Source organism: Narcine bancroftii, chromosome 1 (assembly GCF_036971445.1).
Source record: "Narcine bancroftii isolate sNarBan1 chromosome 1, sNarBan1.hap1, whole genome shotgun sequence".
Lineage (NCBI taxonomy): Eukaryota > Metazoa > Chordata > Chondrichthyes > Torpediniformes > Narcinidae > Narcine > Narcine bancroftii.
Window position 1 is genome coordinate 64,604,350 of NC_091469.1, and position 18,208 is coordinate 64,622,557.

General features: G+C 42.6%; 1 long non-coding RNA gene across 3 annotated transcripts in view; it reads left to right on the forward strand.

The window, feature by feature from the left end:
* The window catches only part of LOC138737349 (uncharacterized), a 51,262-nt gene extending 38,915 nt beyond the window's left edge, over window positions 1–12,347 (forward strand). For all 3 annotated transcript variants that reach the window (XR_011340875.1, XR_011340910.1, XR_011340881.1), the window contains one exon: window positions 12,029–12,347. This is a non-coding gene — a long non-coding RNA (uncharacterized lncRNA). The remainder of the gene's footprint in view (window positions 1–12,028) is intronic.
* Window positions 12,348–18,208: the final 5,861 nt, after the last annotated feature.

Sequence of the window (18,208 nt, forward strand, 5' to 3'; positions counted from 1 at the left end):
GATGTAAGCCAAGGGAAAGTGATCGGAGCTCCCGACGCCCAACTTCAAACCCTCCCCTCGTTGGTTATATTAAAAGTACTAACGGCAATTATTCTCTCACTGGTCTGGAAAGTATTCTGTTTGAAATAAATCAGACAAGGGGTGCTGAGGGAGTCGGGCTTGGGAAGGGGTGGGGGTGAATAATTTCCAGGCTCTGCCAGTGCAGGCATGCCACAAACTGCCAACTTTCAGCCGCTTGCTTGTCGAGCTCGCTGTGCGTAAAACTTATGTATTTACATCATCGTTAAAAGAGGATCAGTGCTGGAGCCCTCGCCCCTCAGAGAACCTTCAGTGCTGGGTTTAATAAGAAGCGCACAGCAGAATGTGTGCATGTTTTGGTGGGTGAGCAAGGACACTGGCAGCAAAGGGGACGCTGAACTGGCACCTTCAAGGCATAGACAGGTCAAGGGAACTGACATTGTGCAGCAGAGGGTGTCAACAACGCCTACACTGAACGCACACCTCTGGTCCTAAATAGCACATACGAGCTTGTTTTCAAACTTTTACGAGGATTGGTGAGTGAAGACAGTGGCACCCCCCTTCAAGTGGTGCCCAGGGAGGGCAGGTTCCCTGGCTGCCATACCCTAGATACGCCTATACATGTTGCCTCTTATTGTAAAGGAGTTGGAGTTTAGAAATAAAAAAGCATTGATACAAATATTGACCCATTGATGAAGCCTCATCTGGAGTACTATACATAGTGTTGGTCCCCTTATTTAAGAATAACGAAGCATTGAAGGCAATCCAAGAGATTCACAAAGCTAATTCCTGGGATGAGGCAGTTGTCCTATCAGGAGAGACTACAGAGGTTTGATCTGTATTTGAAGTGTAGAAGAACGAGGGGCAATCTTAATGAAACACACAAGGATCCTGAGGACATCATGACAACTAATGGAAGTGTTTCGAACCAGTAGATGTAGATATAGGGAGTCTTTTGAAACTGAAGTCCATTGTCATTGTTTTTCTTGTGAATGTCTGGAATTCTCTGTGCCAGAGAGTTGTGGAGGCTCAACCACTTGAGGTATTTAAAGTGAAGAGATTGATTGTTGAGAGATCAGAGAACTGAGGGCTATGAAGAGCTGAAGAGGAGATGTGGCCTGGGGCACATCAGTTGTGAAGATATTAAACAGCAGGGTAAACTTGAAAAGTCAGATATCCTACTCCTGTTCCCACTTTTTTTTGTGTTGTTATGAATTAAATTGCCACTGATGGATTAAATTTATTTCCAGGATTTCTCTGTGCTATTACACTCCCTCCAACTACTCACCACCACCTCCTCTCACAAAGTGCCTACATTAACACAAGGAACCGTTATCCTGGCACATTGGATCTTCAACCTGTTCCTGCAGTACCAAACACAACTGAAAATGCATTTGAAATAGCTGCTATATGTTTGTGTGCCACTAGAGGGCCAGGCTGGTACCCTGTTTGGAGGAAGCCTTAGGTTTCACTTTTACCTCTTCCTATGATCTTTCATACTCAGGACATGGAGGAGAGGATTCTGAACTCAGCTCATATTCTATCCATTCTATAACCCTTTCCACACTGGTTAACCAGTAAATGGGCTGTTCAACAAACTGGTTCAAAAAGCCGTTTTTTCCTTTCACGCTGGACTAATGTTAATCAGTTCTCTGCGCTGTTTCATGCTCATTACCCAGTGTCACAGAGCAGGGAGGGTGCCTTTTCGCCACTAATAATGTCCTAAGTGATGCATCGAGCGATGGTGGACCTACCCTCCCAGAATTCTGTGCGGCAGAAAAACCCCACCATGAGTGCACCGTACGTACATCCCTTTCATTATGCCAAGGCATGCTTACCCACAGTCTCTGTCTCTTATTTGTCTCTGTCTTTCTCTCTCTTTCCCTCTCTCTGCCTCTGTCTCACTTTCTCTCTCTTCTGTTTCTCATAGACATATCTATCTATCCTTAATTATGGACTCACTTTGTACTGACAATAACCACACCAGCAGTGCGAGTATAAGACAGCTTTAATAAATTAATATGTACACTAAGAGGTTTTGTCTCTCTGCAAGACGAACCTGGAAGGCTAGACTGCAGTTCTGGACTGCTTTATATACAAGGTCACCAGGATGACCCCTGATGACCTAGTGGTGTAATTACATATCAGCACATTCACCCCCCTCTTAAAAAATTATTTCCCCCCCCTCCCCATTTGTAAGTTCATAAGTCTAAAGTTTTTCGTGGCTTCTGTTCCCTTCTGGACCTCCTCGGTAGTGGTATAGGGGTGGGAGTGCAGTCTGCCTTTCGGCATTTCTTGGTGGAGGTGTGGGAGTGGGAAGTACTAGATGGCCATGTGGCCGTGTGGGCTGGGGATCCTCTTGTATGGGATTTGGTCCTGCCATCAAGTCTAGGGTGGTGATATTTTGTGTGGCGGGTGTACCCAGGGTCCTGATTTCCGGGGTGGGTGGTATAGTCCTCTGGGGTGACTCGATGGACGACTGTTCTAGTGACTGCTGCTGCGCTCCTTGTTGATCCGTAGACATCCGTGTTTCCTCCGTGTTGTTCACACATCCGGCCGGTGTGAGATCCCTCGTGGCCACTGGGCCTTCTCTTCCATCTGGGAATGTGACAAAGGCGTACTGAGGGTTCGTGTTCCTCAACTCCACTTGATCCACCAGGAGGTCCGCTTTGTGGGGTCTGCAGTGCTTCTGGAGAACAGGACCCGGTGTCATCATCCATTTAGGTAGCACTGTGCCTGTCGTGGCTTTCCTTGTGAAAGAAAAGATAGGGTCATGTGGGGTCATGTTAGTGGAAGTACACAACAAAGAACGTATAGAGTGTAGGGTTTCTGGCAACATTTCTTGCCATCTAGTAACAGGCAGGTCTTTTGCTTTTAAGGTCAAGAGGACCATTTTCCAGATAGTGGCATTTTCCCTTTTGACTTGTCCATTCCTCCTGGGATTGTAACTTGTAATGCGGCTGGTAGCAATCCCTCTCTCGTGCAGGTACTGCTGTACTTCTGCGCTTATGAATGCAGTATCCCTGTCTGTGTGTATTTAGTTCGGGAACCCAAATATGCTGAAGATGGGTTGGAGGCATTTTATAACAATGGCTGCTGATACATCAGAACACGGGATTGTGAAGAGGAAATGGGAATATTCATCTCTTATGTTTAGGAAATAGGCATTTCTATTATTGGACGGGAGTGGGTCTTTAAAATCAAGGCTGAGGCGCTCAAAAGGTTTGGTAGCTTTTATCAGGGTGGCTTTGTCTGGCCGGTAAAATTGAGGTTTACATTTTGCACAGATGGGGCAGCTCTTGTTCACTGATCTTACTTCCTCTACCAAAAATGGGAGGTTTTGGGTTTTAATAAAGTGAAACAGTCTAGCGACCCCCGAGTGGCCCAGCTCATTGTGCAAGCTCTGCAACTGGGACGTGTGGTTAAGGATGGCACAAGTGCCTCTAGACAGCGCGTTCAGGGGCTCGTTGAGTCTCCCGGGGCAGTATAGAATGTCGTAGTTAAATGTAGATAATTCTATCTGCCAGCGCAGGATTTTATCGTTCTTAATTCTCCCCCTGTTCTGGTTATCGAACATAAAAGCCACAGACCATTGGTCCGTGAAGAGGGTGAAGTGTTTGCCCGCCAGATAATGTCGCCAGTGCCTTACTGCTTCCACAATGGGTAAGGCCTCCTTCTTTACTGCTGAGTGTCTTTCCTCTGACCCCTGTAGGGTTCACAAGAAAAAGGCCACTGGTCGTCCACCTTGGTTTAGGGTGGCTGCCAGAGCCACATCGGAATCATCCATTTCTACTTGAAACGGGATCAACTCATCTATGGACCGCATAGTAGCTTTAGTGATATGGTCCCTAATGTCCCTGAATGCTCTGGTGGCTGCTGGGCACAGTGGGCAAACTGAGGCTTTTATAAGTGGGCAGGCCCTGTCAGCGTAGTTGTAGAACCATTGTGCGTAGTAAGCGAACAGTCCCAAAAACCTTTTTAGTGCTTTCAGCGTGTGTGGCACTGGGAGGTCTAGGAGAGGGTGTATACAGGCTGGTTCTGGGCTGATTTCCCCATTCTGCACTAAGTAGCCCAGGATTGGTAACTTCCTGGCGCTAAAGACGCATATGTCCCTATTGTACGTTAGGTTCCTTTCCTTGGCTGCCTGGAAAAAGCATTTTAAATATGTGTCATGATCCTCCTGAGTGTGGCCACAGATTGTCACATTGTCTAAGTAGGGGAACACCGCTTTCAGTTGGAACTCATCTACTATTCGGTCCATTTCTTTCTGAAACAGGGACACTCCATTGGTGACACAGAAGAGGAGTCGCAGAAATTGATACAGACTGCCGTCTGCCTCAAATGCCGTGTAAATGCGATCGCTGATTCTAATGGGCAGTTGGTGGTATGCTGCCTTCAGGTCTATGGTGGAGAACACCTTATACTGCACAATGTTGTTGACCATGTCTGGTATGCATGGCAGGGGGTAGGCATCTAGCTGTATAAATATGTTGATTGTCTGGCTGTAATCCACTACCATGCACAGTTTTTCTCCTGACTTTTCTACAACCACCTGGGCTCTCCAGGGGCTGGTGCTCTGCTCTATGATGTCCTCCTGTAGTAGCCTGCGGACCTTTGTCCTAATGAAGGCTCTATCCCTCGGGCTGTACCTCCTGCTCTTTGTGGCTATTGGTGTGCATTCTGGGGTCAGGTGTGTGAACAGCAGAGGGGGTTCTATGTTCAGGACAGACAGGCTGCAGTGTTGTTTCTTTGTGAGGCGTAGTGGGGGTGAGGCCCATTGTGCACTATCGTAATGCTTTCTAACTGGCACTGAAAATCTTAACAGAGGTGGCACAGAGGTGAAGGAGTACTAGTAATTTGAACCCTTCATATTTTGTGCCCTGGATTTGTAGAGTAACCCTGCAAAAATGTTTTACCTCAGCCGCAAGGCTGCTGGCTGCTAACAGGATACGGTGCTCACTCAGGCGTGTGGGGAGGGCAAGGTGGTTGACTAACCCCTGGTCAATAAAACTTTCAGTGTTTCCACTATCTATTAAGCAACTTACCCTCACATCATTAATTTTGATGCACACAGTGGCATCAGATAAATTGTGTGGACTCGCCTGATTCACGCGTAGGGAAGCAAGTCTTGTGTGTCCTTCGTGTCCTTCCATCTGATAGTACTCAGCGTCATATTCATCTCCTGAAGACTGTGTCCTCTGCTCTGTAGCATTTGTCCAAGATAGCCGGCTGCACATGGCATTCTTCTTCTGTTTGTCTGTGGAGAAAGAATGGACATTTTATCTGGTAGGACAGAGGGCTCTGGGGTGCTTTCTTTGTCCACAGAAAAAGTACTTGGGACCCTCAAGATGTGCTGCTGCTGCTATGAATTCCTGTGAGGCAGCATACTTTTCTTTTCGTGGGGCTAGAGAGTCCAACAGTGTGACATTTGTCCCAGCCCCAGGGTCCTGTGAATACTCCTCCAATTCTTTCCTGGTGCTTTCTAAAGCTTCTTCAATAGTCTCTGCCTCATCTAGCCCCACCATTCCTTTCTCCAGCAATCAAGGTCTCGTCTCAGTGGACCGTATGCCCGCAACAATTCTGTCCCTAATAAGGACCTCCACATACTCCTGAGTTGATACTGCTTTAAAGTAGCAGCCTCTCACCAGGTCTTTCAGAGAGAGTATAAAGTCTCTGGCAGACTGCCATACTTGTTGTGACCTGGTCATCAGACTGTACCAGGAGTGGAGTTCGCCTCTGTAAAATGCTCATTGTCTCTTGGTAGGACCTGGCATCCTGTATAAGGGAGTAAGAGTGGTCTCCCAGCTGCGCTAACAGCAGCATTAATAGCTTTTTATCCAATGCCTCAGCACCCTCCACTTAATTCAGAAAGCATCTCTGCCAGAGGTCAAAGTGCATGCTGTCTCCAGGATTTCTGGGGTCAAGCTCCAGCCTGTCTGGTCACAGCACATGGCTAAGCCGCAGTCTCTGGTCCCTTAGGTAATGTGGGGACACCCCGGAGGTCATTCCCAGTCTCCACATGGTCTCTGGGACTAGGTGTAGCGAGGGCAGACCCTGGGGTACTGGGAGCTGCTGGTAGACTCTTTGTGGGGCTTGTGTCTGCTGGAGGAGTAACCTGGGTGCATGGGGCTGTTGGGTGAGTTTCTGGCTTTGGGACGTTTGCAGTAGGCTTGGGGGGGGGTAGCATCAGAGGTAGCACCAGGTCTCTGTGGTACTGGGGAAACTGCTGCAGGGGGAGTGATGGTAGCGGTGTCTGCTTTCCCTGGTTCTGGAGTGGTCAGGAATTCTGCACATACGCGGTGATCGGGAGCACGACGTGCAGATTCTCCCACCTACGCTTGTAGTGGCCCCTTTCTGATTGGACCGAGGTTTAGGATCGGCGGCGCCTGTGCCAGCAAATCCACAGGCAGGCAGGGCTCTTGGCCATTTCTAACTTGCCCTATCATACTTCTGTGGTCTTCCTTGCATTCCACCTTGATTCCAGTTCAACGATCCCTCGCCGTCTCTGTCCTAGATGCATGCTGGTCATCCCCAGATTCCATTCCTCAGGAAGAGTCTCCAATTTGTCGGGAATGCGCATTGGAGCAGAAGCAGCTTCCATCCTATTAGCTATGATATTAGTTTATTAAATTGTAATGACAATAACCACACCAGCAGTGCGAGTATAAGACAGCTTTAATAAACTAATATGTACACTAAGAGGTCTTGTCACTCTGCAAGATGAACCTAGAAGGCGAGACTGTAGCTCTGGACTGCTTTATATACAAAGTCACTGGGATGACCCCTGGTGACCTAGTAGTGTAATTATATATCACCACACAGTTCATTTTATGTATGTGTGTATTTCATCCCTGCTACCACTTTCCCATGGTTCTTTGTAAATGTCCACATATGTTTTAGTAAATTATGTGTGTATTTTTCCCTGCTTTTATTTATGTGTGCTTTATTCCCATTACAATTTTCTGATACAGGAGAAGGTTTATATAGGTCGGCACAACATCATGGGCTGAAGGGCTCATATTGTACTGTACATGATTATGTTATAATTAAGCATAAATAATTTTGTTTAAATAGAAGATCATAATTCATTGATCAGAATTTAGTAAATTGAATGCAAAGGTTATATTTTATTTTAATCTTTTATTTCCTTCTTGTTCCTGCACGCATGCAAGTACATCATCAACGTGACTCTAATTTGTCCCAGGATAGCCTATGTCCCTTTCACACTAGTCTAACCGGCACGCAGGCATCAGATCACCCCGGCAAAGATACACCTTTGCTAGGCAGTCCATCCCCGGGGCATCTGACGCCTGCATGCCGATTCATGAGCATTCACACTGGCATGTTAACCGGTAGATTGGCAGTTAATTACTGGGTAAAGTGCCAGTGTGAATGGAGTTTATGGTCGCTTCAGTTATGCAGAAAAAAATAGACTTAGCATGATGCAGGTTTGGGGAAAACAATGTTCCGACCTTATTCACTGAGACCTAGGTCCTCATGGAATGGCATTAAGAGAATACAATGAAGCAGTCAGTTATTTGTCAAAGATTTCCAAAATGCTCCCTTAACATAATAGCTCAGTTGTAAATTACAACAACCACTTGAATTATGAAACGTATCTGGGGAATTTAGTTGAATTGTTTATTGTGATGTGTACTGAAATACAGTGGAAAAACTTTGTTTTGCTTGCTATCCAGCTGAGACAATAATTAAACAGATAGTGTGAGAATAAATTCAAGGGTGCAGGGTTTAGTGTTAAATAGAAAAGTACAGCAAGGTAGCACATTGAACTTCCCAATGGCTCATCAACATTGTTAGGAATTTGGGGGTTTTCATATCTGAGACTCTCTCGTCTTCACTCCCATTTCTCCTAAAGCAGCCAAAATGCCCACAAGGTTGTGAGTGGGGAATGCTGCATTCTTCGCAAGCTTGATTGCTGCCATCATCCAAGTGCCATCATAGCAGGTGGTCTCTTCAATGTTGCTCACTATTATTTGTGCAGGAAACTTTGCTATATATTGTGAATAAATGGTTACCTATTTTAATTTATTCTTTGCTCTTTCTATACAGGAATACTTAGACATATTACTTTAAACATTACACATAATACAGGCTCTTCAGCCCATAGTCATTTGCCAGCCTATGTAAATTTACATCACAGCAATCTACTTGCACCCCACCTCACACCCATTACCCTCTGTTTTTTTATTACAAGCCATGATGAATGTAAAAATGAAAATAGATGGGAAGTATTTGCATATTTGTAACACTCTGTCCTTCATGAGGGAAAAGATAACACAAGAATTAAGTACTTTATGGAAAATGTGGATGCCATTGAAATGTAAAAAACAATTGTAGCCATTTTGTATGCAAAGTCGAAGTTCATATTTATTGTCAGAGTATGTATATATCACATGAGATTCTTTTTCCTAAGGGCCAGACAGAATTTCTACTTATCGGCACTGTACATTAAACTTGAGAGGAAAGAAATACAGTTTTGTGAAAATAGAGCATTTCGATGGAACCTTGCATAAGCCAAAATGGCGCAAAGCAAAGTAGTGATTTCTATGGAAACATTTTTGAGTGCTCCCAGACCCACAAAATAACCCACCAAATCATATCAAAGAATACATAAAGCCTAAAATAACACAAACATTTATTATTAGCAGGAATGATATAAATTCACAATTTATAAAGTAGAAATAATGTATGTGCAGTGTAGTTAGGCTGAGTTTTCGGAATTTAGCGACTACTATCCACAAAAAAAAAACACTCGGAGGGTAATTGGGTTCTTTGATGCATTCAAAAAATTCAAAATTAAGTCCAGATGACTTTTAAACTGTTTATTAATTACCATGTTTGACAGCATATAGGATCCACTGGCATTTAAGACACCACCCCCCCCAACTATTTTAGTGGGAAATTTTAAGATAAATTTGTTTTAGTATAGTTACGGGTAAAACCTGGACAGAGCATGCAACTAGGACATCAGTAAACATCGTTTTAATAATAATACTGCTGTAATTAACAAGAGAAAATGTTTTCATAAAAGTGTATTAAAACAAGTAATTATCATAAACAAAAATATCAATAAAACATCAATGTTCTGTAACAAAGACTTTAATCATCTTCACTGCCTGAACATTCTTCAGGATCATCACGGTCAAATCCAGCATCACTACTGCTGGTATCACTGTCTTCAAATAATGCATCATCCTCAGTACAATCAAAGGTATTACTAATTCCACATTTCTTAAAAGCTTTAACAATAATTCCAGCTCTTACAGTGTCCCAAAAGGTTTTCACCTTCTCACACAACTGTGCAATGGTGGGATGTTTCACTCTTCCTGCTCCTGTTAGTGCCTGGTCCTTTTCTCCCATCCATTTGTTCCAGTGTTTCCTCATGCTATTTTTACACACATCTAAAGGTTGCAATTGGCTCATCAGACCACCAGAAGTAACAGTTATCTGGGTTTTCAGTTCTCACATCTTTTTTTTTTAATGGCTTCAGTTGAGTGTGCCCTGAACTGATTCCACACCAGAAGTGCAGGTTTTTTTAAGAGTCCACCGGGATGTCTTCGTAATATTTTCTGCAATCATAATTTGATTCCAGCTTTGTCCATCCAGCCTTTTGGATGAACATGAACAAACACACCACATGGCATTGTTTTCTTTGCAGTGAGTCTTTCTTTTAAATATTATAAATGGTGGGAGTTTTGTTCCATAAGCACAACAGGCCAGACCTACTGTATACTGTGTCTTTACATGACCAGTGTTTTTTACTACAACAGTTTTAGCTCCTTTAACACTCACAGTTTTGTGGGATGCTACATCGAATGTTACTAGAACTTCATCCATGTTCTCTATTTGGTTCAGTTCAAAACATGCTTTTTTCGTGCATTTATTACAAATTTATGACATTCTAATATTTTGTCTTCATAATCCATTGGCAATCGATGTTATTGTACCCATGGATAAACCATGCCATTTAATGAACCAGGAACGCCAATCTTCTGTTCCACCAAATTCATTTTGCTTTTGTTCTTCTCCTGATCTCGTGGCCTCATGTATTATCATCTTGGTAGAAACACATTTCCCTGATTCCCTTTCATTTATCACCAGTTTTTTTTAATTCCTCCTCAAGTTGTGGCCAACGTGGGGTCGAATAACAAAGGTTAAGTTTACCCTTTTTAGCAGCCACTAGCCATTTTTCTGGCATTCTCCATGTACGTACCTTTTTTGCTGAAGGTGGAGCTTCAAAAACTTTATCTGCCGCTCTATTACCGCACTCCTTAACATACCTTACAACTTTTAGTTTGCAAGCAATAGTGTAGTTTGAACGCTTACCTCATAAAAGCCTCCACTAAGTTTGTATTCCAGAGCCCAAAATGGTGGCACCAAATGTCACCTTCGCATATAAGACCCGGGGGGGGTGGGGTTTGGAGTAATTTTGGAGGGAAAAAGGGCAGTCTTATGTGCTGCTACAAGCCCAGAGTACCCCAAAACCCAGCAGCAATAGAAATGCACTAAAACAAATGGTTACTTAAACAAAAGTTGTTTTTAATTTTCTTTAAACATAAAAACAGGATCAAAGCTGTTTCCTCTTGTGTGGACTACAAGGATTTTCAACAGGCTAAATTCAGAACTCACAACCCATCTTCAAACTATGGTTTTCAACAAGCCTGCCAGTTTGCCATGTTGCAGCCTCAAAAAGCTACTTATTACTATTAATATAATTTAACCTGACTTAACCCCCTTCTAATTCTAAGCACAAGCATATGTAATGTGTATATGTTCAGCAAAGTTCTTTGCTTTAATAGTCCAATCATTCACTTCTCACTTTTCCAAGATCACCAGTTTCAGGCAATTCTTATACTGTGCACAGAATTTAACATTTATGATTTTCACCAGGCTCTGGTGCTTAGGAAGGTTCTTGTTGGTCTCAGAGTGATATTTGTTGCTTGTTGGACACACACAAACTGATTTCCTCTGATCAGTAACTTCAGTGTCTTGCCGAAGAAACTTGCCCCATTATGGGTTTTTCAACTAATAACCTCTTATTCAAGAGGTTCCTTTTGTTTCCTTTATTTCAGGAGAAACACTCTAGTCAGCCATTTCCTCTTGTTTGGACTACAAGGGTTTTCAACAGACTAAATTCAGAACTCACAACCCATCTTCAAACTATGGTTTTCAACAAGCCTGCCAGTTTGCCATGTTTCAACCTCAAAAAGCTACTGTAGAACTGACTTCTAAGAGAAAAATCTTGTTTCCTTTCCTCTCTCTACTTGTAAAACCAGAACCCCTCCCAAGGATCCAAATCCAGTCCTTGAAAGATCTTTATCAGCATTTGAGCCTGGACTTTGTTCCATTTGCACTTACTTTTGAAGTTCCTTTCAAAGCAGTTCCATTGTCTTTTGCAAAGCCATGGATGCCCATGGATGCCTGAAGGTCCAGCTTCAGCAGAGCTCTTGCATTTTAAATGAAATGTGAAGTGTAAGTATCTGTTTGTGAAGTGACCTACACTAAACACCCCACAATCTATCTCTTTTAAAAACATATTTATATATAATATATTATATATAATATAACCCATAACAATGCCATCAAATACGATAATGCTAAAGGACTCATAACATCTGTGGTAACATTCTTAAACTTGGTAACTGTAATGATCAATGTCTAACATAATACAACCAGTCTCTTTGGTAATATAATGTTCAATCTCTTCTGTAATGGTCAACAGAAAATATTGGAGCCTCACTCGCCTACCAACATTCCGCCATTATAGTTAACGTAGGCTAATTAACTGCCAGTCGCCCAAAACCCACCCCCCCACCCCCAGTGAATAGCGTATATGCAACCACCAGATTCCAGGATGCCGCCAATGCCCGCAGCCAAACCAACACCAGCCCCTAATTATTGTCTCAAATAATAATTATACAACTATAACTAACAATCAAATACAGTAAATTCCAATATTATGTAGATCTTCTTTCTTCATTCTTCACAGGCCAGAGGTTACCAGCACACAGCATTGAAAAACCTGATCTTTACCATCACTCTGGACCAGTACAATCTGTAATCTGTGAAGTGGGCAAGGAGCAAGGTCCAAAAAACAACAAAACTAAAGTCAGCCAGTTTTTGGGTTTCTTCCACTGTCACCGTATTATATAAGGAAATTCAAGTTACACCAACAGACCTGTGGCCCTTTAATGATACCATGTTACTTTTAGAAGCTTTGTCAACAAACTCTGTTTCAAGAACACTGTTTCCATTTGCATTCCCAATGCGTATTGGAATATGCATTGTGCTTCAGCAGGTTTAGGCAGTCATACACACATAGAATCCATTTGATCCATCAGTTTACTTCATAAATCAGCTTTGATTTCACAGCACGGTTCAGGCTCATTGCTTCAACATCCGCAGAAATTTTGATCCATTGCAAGACCAATCCCATAATGTAAATTCTGGAGCTTACTGGAGTGTTGTACAGAATAACTCCCTTGCATTTTATTGCCAAAAGTGACTGGAGATTCTTTCAGTGCTTATCCCAGAAGATCTTCTCTGATTATTACGAGTCACCCCAGCACATCCAATATTTTTCTGAGCACCAGCAAAGATGGTTACATCCTCTGGCTTTGAAAGAAAACGTATTTATATTTTATTTAAATTCCACAAATGTATTAATGCAAAAACAACATATCTCAATCTTATAGCATAATTAAAATACATGCATTTATATATATTGTTATGGGCCCAGAGGACCCCAAAACCCAGCAACAATAGAAATTCACCGACAAATGGTTATTTATACAAAAGTTGCTATTAATTATCTTTGAACATGAAAAAAGGATCAAACTTTAACTTATTACTATTAACTTAACTTAATCTAACTTAACCCCTTCTAATTCTAAGCATACGTGTATGTAATGTGTATGTAAGTTCAGAAAAGTTATTTGGTTCACAATCCAATCTCACTTCTCACTACTCCAAGTTCACTGGTATCAGCCAATTCTTATACTGTGCACAAAATTTAATATTTATGAATCTTCACCAGGCTTTGGAGCTTGAAAGATAAATGGTTACAGCTCAGGAAGGCTCTTGACAGTTTTCAGAGAGAGATTTGTTGCTCGTTGGACACAAACTGATACCTTCCGATTAGCCACTTCAGTGTCTTGCCGAAGAAACTTGCCTCATTAGGGTATTCCAGATGATAACCTCTTTCCTCCAGGTCACCACAGAGTTCCTTTTTGTTTTCCTTGTTTCCAAGTGAAACATTATACAGTCAGCCATCTCCTCTTGTATGGTCCATAAGGGCTTTGAATAGGCTGAACTAAGAACTCACAACCCATCTTTAAAATGTTTTTTTTCCACAAGCTTGCCAGCTTGTCATGTTCCAGTCCCAGCTGCTGCAGTGTAGAACTGAATTCTCTCCCTCTCTCTCTCTCTCTCTCTCTCTCTCTCTCTCTCTCTCTCTCTCTCTCTCTCTCACTCACTCTCTCTCTCTCTCCCTCTCTCTGTCTCAGAGAAAAACCTGTTGGACTGTTTAAAGTTTTTTTTAAAATAAAGGAACTTATGCAGCTGAAGTCAGGTGCATCATCGAGGCACAACGAAAGTGTGATGGCTCGAGCAGCATCCACTACAACAACAGCACCCACCCACTTGTGTCCCACATGTGGGCGAGACTTCAGGGTCCAGATTGGCCTCACCAATCACCTCTGGACCCACAGCCACCAATCTTCCATTTGACTTTGAAGCCATGGTCATCTTCAACTACAAAGGTTGAACAACAATCTTTCTCATACAATCCTTCTTAATTTTTGAAGTATAAGATATTATTTGGCCACATAGGGCCAAATAGGGGTCCTCTGGGCCCATAACAATATATATATAAATGCATGTATTTTAAAGATATTATTTGTTGCATCCCATCATATAAATTTGATCGTAACTGAATTGCAATTAATCTCAAAGAAAATCCTTATCAGGCTTCTAATATATTCACAAAAATCTTTCCTTTTTAATTATATAGAGTTAAATCTCCATCTATAAATTAATTCTTCTCTATCTACCATGGCTATTGCCATCAATAAGGGAAAATTATCAGATAAAATTATTGCTTTATATTCTGCTTTGCAGCTATGCTGATACCAAAAATAAGTCTATCCAAGAATAAGAATCATGCTGACTTGAATAAAATGAATAATCTCTTTCTATCAGATTTAATCTTCTCCAAGCATCTATTAAATTTAAATCTTTCATCAATAATAGTGTTGTTTAATATACTGGCTTGGCAGCTGTAAGGTAAAAACATCATGAGATGGGACCGGAGAAGGAGTCACCCAGTACTAAGGTGTAACAGAATGCAGATGTGACCTTGTACACTCAAGATAAGCTTTGCACTAACAAGAATGATGTGCAGCAGACTAACAGAGAAGGATAGCAACAGTTTATTCATTGGACAATGTAATGGTATGATAATTTACTAAGTACGTATCCTGAGGTATAAAAAAAACACCACTTGCTGATAACGGCAGAATGCGCCTTCTCCAACTAACACTGTTAGTTGCAAGTGTTACAATCTGGCAATAAAGAACAAAGAACCTTGATTTCGACTCAGTCTGGTGTTTGACTCACTCATTCATGAACAAAGCAGACCTAACAATTTGGTGACCCCGACGTGATGGGTGAGTGGACACTGGACGACGGTTTCTGTTTTTCTTGACAATCATCTCAGCCGGCTGATAAAAAGGTCCAGAGAAGCCTGTTTTAACAAAATTCTCTCTTTTAAAATCTTTATGATTGTCAGTAAAAACTGGAGATCGGACAAATTAGACGACCATAATTGAAGGTCGTCACCTGCCAGGATTGTAACATGTAAGTGGTTACAGATAAAAGAAAAGTCCTTAAGGTGGTTGAGTGACATTTGATAAGTGCTTCGCCGACAAACTACTAGAGTTTAAAAAGTCTTTATTGTGTCATTGCAAAGTCCAATAGAGTGAGAAGGTGGTCTATGAACAATTGGGGACCTGAGTTTTCTGCCCAAAACTGGTTATTAAGAGGAGAAATCTCCCACGTGAAGGTTGGGCTTTGAAAGAAAACGAAGGTTCAGGCTTATTGGTCTCAATTGTAGAAAAAGACTGACTTATAAATGTCCGGTAGGTATGATAATGTCTGTACACTTGAAAACTTAAGAATTTATTTCCCCAATTCGCCGTGGTGGAATACCACAGCGGACATTAGAGACCTTGAGACGACAAAAAGAGTACTCAGGGACGCCTGCCTGGTGAACAAGGACGACGATGAAAGGCTGCAAAAGTTGTGTCCGGATCAGGTAGGAGATATCAATGAAAAAGTTGACAGAATCTTAAGAGACACCCGGTTTATTTGAAGTATTTTTGATAAGTTAAATGAGGGTATTCCCAGTATCACCAAGGAGATAAAGTTACGTAAATTCATAGATTGGTACAGGGAAACTGGACAAAATATAGCCCAAAAATTTGGTTTCGTAGTTGTAATTTAACTTTCAGACCTCCTTGGGAAAACAGAGAGTGGAAGTCGAGCAATCAGAGTATACAGGACAGTCTGAGGTCCACCGGAGGACCAGACTTAGAGATTGTTTCACTAAAAAATTTTTGTCATCTGGCCTGCAAAGAGACATTTTTTTTAAAAAGTGATTTTCATTAACATAGATCCCCTAAACGGACAAGAACCTAAATTAAAAGAGGCATTAGGAAGCGACCCTGCAGCAATGGCTGCACAATTGTCTGCTAAGACCTTTGACCAAGTTATTAGGGAAATTAATCAGGAGTTAGGGAAGCGAAATACCAGTAATGTGGCATTGGAGAAACAAAAAATTCTCCGAAAATGTGTAGATCGCTGGAGGAAGATGGGGTGGTTACCCGTGAGCGCTGAGATGTTCCTGACAGGTGAGGAAAACAAAATTCTAAAGCGTAGGGTCTTAGATAAGCTGGAAAAAACAAAACACAGAAGGGAAAGGAAAAGTGCCTGTTTCCAGTTTCCAGCCACGAAGTGTCCGGGTTTGCTCTCTCCCTCCCTCCTTTCACCCTCCCCCCTCTCTCTTCTCTCCCCCTCTCTCTCTTCTCCCCCCCCTCCTCTCTCACCCACTCCCCCTCCCAATCCTAATCTGTGGCGGTGCTGCCCTGAAATCCCCAGGTGGGGCAGGGCAGAGAAATACAATTTGGTTTTAATTTTGTGCCCACAATTCCAGCTCCACATCAAATGGGATCCTGTTTTATCCTCTCTCCCTCCCTCTTTCCCGCACCCCCACCATTGTGGGATCAGGGCAGACATTGTGGGCTGACGTGTAGCTCACTCGAGGTGGGAGGGAAGGAAGGAGTGATGGTTCCCAGTGGTGGGAGACCCAATCTGATCCAGACCAGTGATCACAGGATGAGAACCTTTTAAAGGTGTAACCATGAAACGAAAGTGTTAATCTGAAGACTTTTCTCCCAGTGGGGCCAGTGCAAGGCATTTTCTCTCTCTATCTCTCGTGCTCTGTGTATCTGCCTCTCTATCTCTTTCTCTCACTATGCTCTCTCTCTCTCTCTCTCTCTCTCTCTCTCTCTCTCTCTCTCTCTCTCTCTCTCTCTCTCTCTCTCATAGTCTCTGGATGTGTGATGTTATGTATGTACTCTGACAATAAATCCTCTCCCATCACGGGACATCACCCAAATGGGACATAGAAAGGAAAATCTTTAATCGAGAGTCTGCACAAAAAAAAGATGAGAGACAAGGAGATGCAGTACCGCGATGTCCTAGCTATATTCGAAGAATTTGGTCTCCCTGATAACCCACCTATTATGGCCCCTGTAGAAATAGCTTGTAGACCCCCGCCCTATGCATATGTGGAGTCACAAGGTACCCCTGACACCCCAGACGGGACCCAGGAGTCACGTCCCTTATATCCAGATATTGAAACACTGGGACATGACAGGAACATCGGGAATAGGGACACGTCAGACAAGGTACAGGCCCCTTTACTAAAAATAGGGGGAGTAATAGATGTTGAGACCCCCGCGGGATCCAAGAAAATAGAAAAAGACTTAGAGACGCAGAAAAGGAACATGAAAAAGGTTCAAGATAACGTTAAAAACTTAAACAAAGATGTGAATGTGCTGGGGCAGATCAGTAAGGAACAAAAAGAATTAATGGTAGGTGTATTGAAAGAAATGGAAAAGATAACTCCAACACTGTCAGCAGAACTCCAAGCGGGAAGAATAGTAACAGGAGCAAAGGACGAAAAGTGTAGTACAGATGAGGAAACGAGATACGACCCACCATGGGAGGAAAGTAGCATAAAAGAACTCGGGAGGGAGAAGAGTAGACATGCCCGCCTGGACAGAGTTAGGACGAAAGAGAAAGACGTGAAACCACTAGACTATGACGGAAAAAATTATCTTAGAGACGAGCGTGAACGTTATACCTTTGACTCTGAGACATCAGAACCTGACGGGGACAGTGACAGTACTGACGAAGAGGTGTCTGAACAGGGTGGAATAAATAGATGTATTCCAAGAGTAAAAAAGGAACAGAAATCCCCAAAATTGAGATATCAATGCCCATTGCTGATCACGGGGCAGGGAAATCAAAAATATGTACCCTGGTCATGAATGGACTTAGAGAGTCTAATGAAAAAACTTCCTCCATTGAGTAATGGGGCTGGTCCATGGATTTCTTGTTTTGAGCGAGAAACCTGTCAAGAACAATTAGCACTCGCAGATGTCAGAACTATCATGATAAAAATAAAGGCAGAAGGGGCCCTGAAGCAAATAGAGAGAATCCTTAGAAGTAGTAAATTGGGGGAAGAAATAGGATTTGACTCAATTCAAAATAGATTTTGGGAAGCACTTAGAGAAACGTTCCCTACACCCTATAGTTTCGACACCTTGGTAACCCTCCAACTAAAAGAAGGAGGGACACAGGGACTGGAGAAAGACCTGACCACAGCCCCCTGGGAAATGCTCATTTTCGTAATGGGACAATAAACGGACTGCCTGGTCGGGTTCAAGCAAAATTAAGGGACATTGTGGGATTAGAGGCGATGTCGGAGGACTTGTGGAAAAGACATCTGACACATGCACTCAACCGACATCATCAATCAGAGCAGGTTAAGTCAGAAAGTGCATCCCAGAAGGGAGAGGACAAGACAACCGATAAATTGATGAGA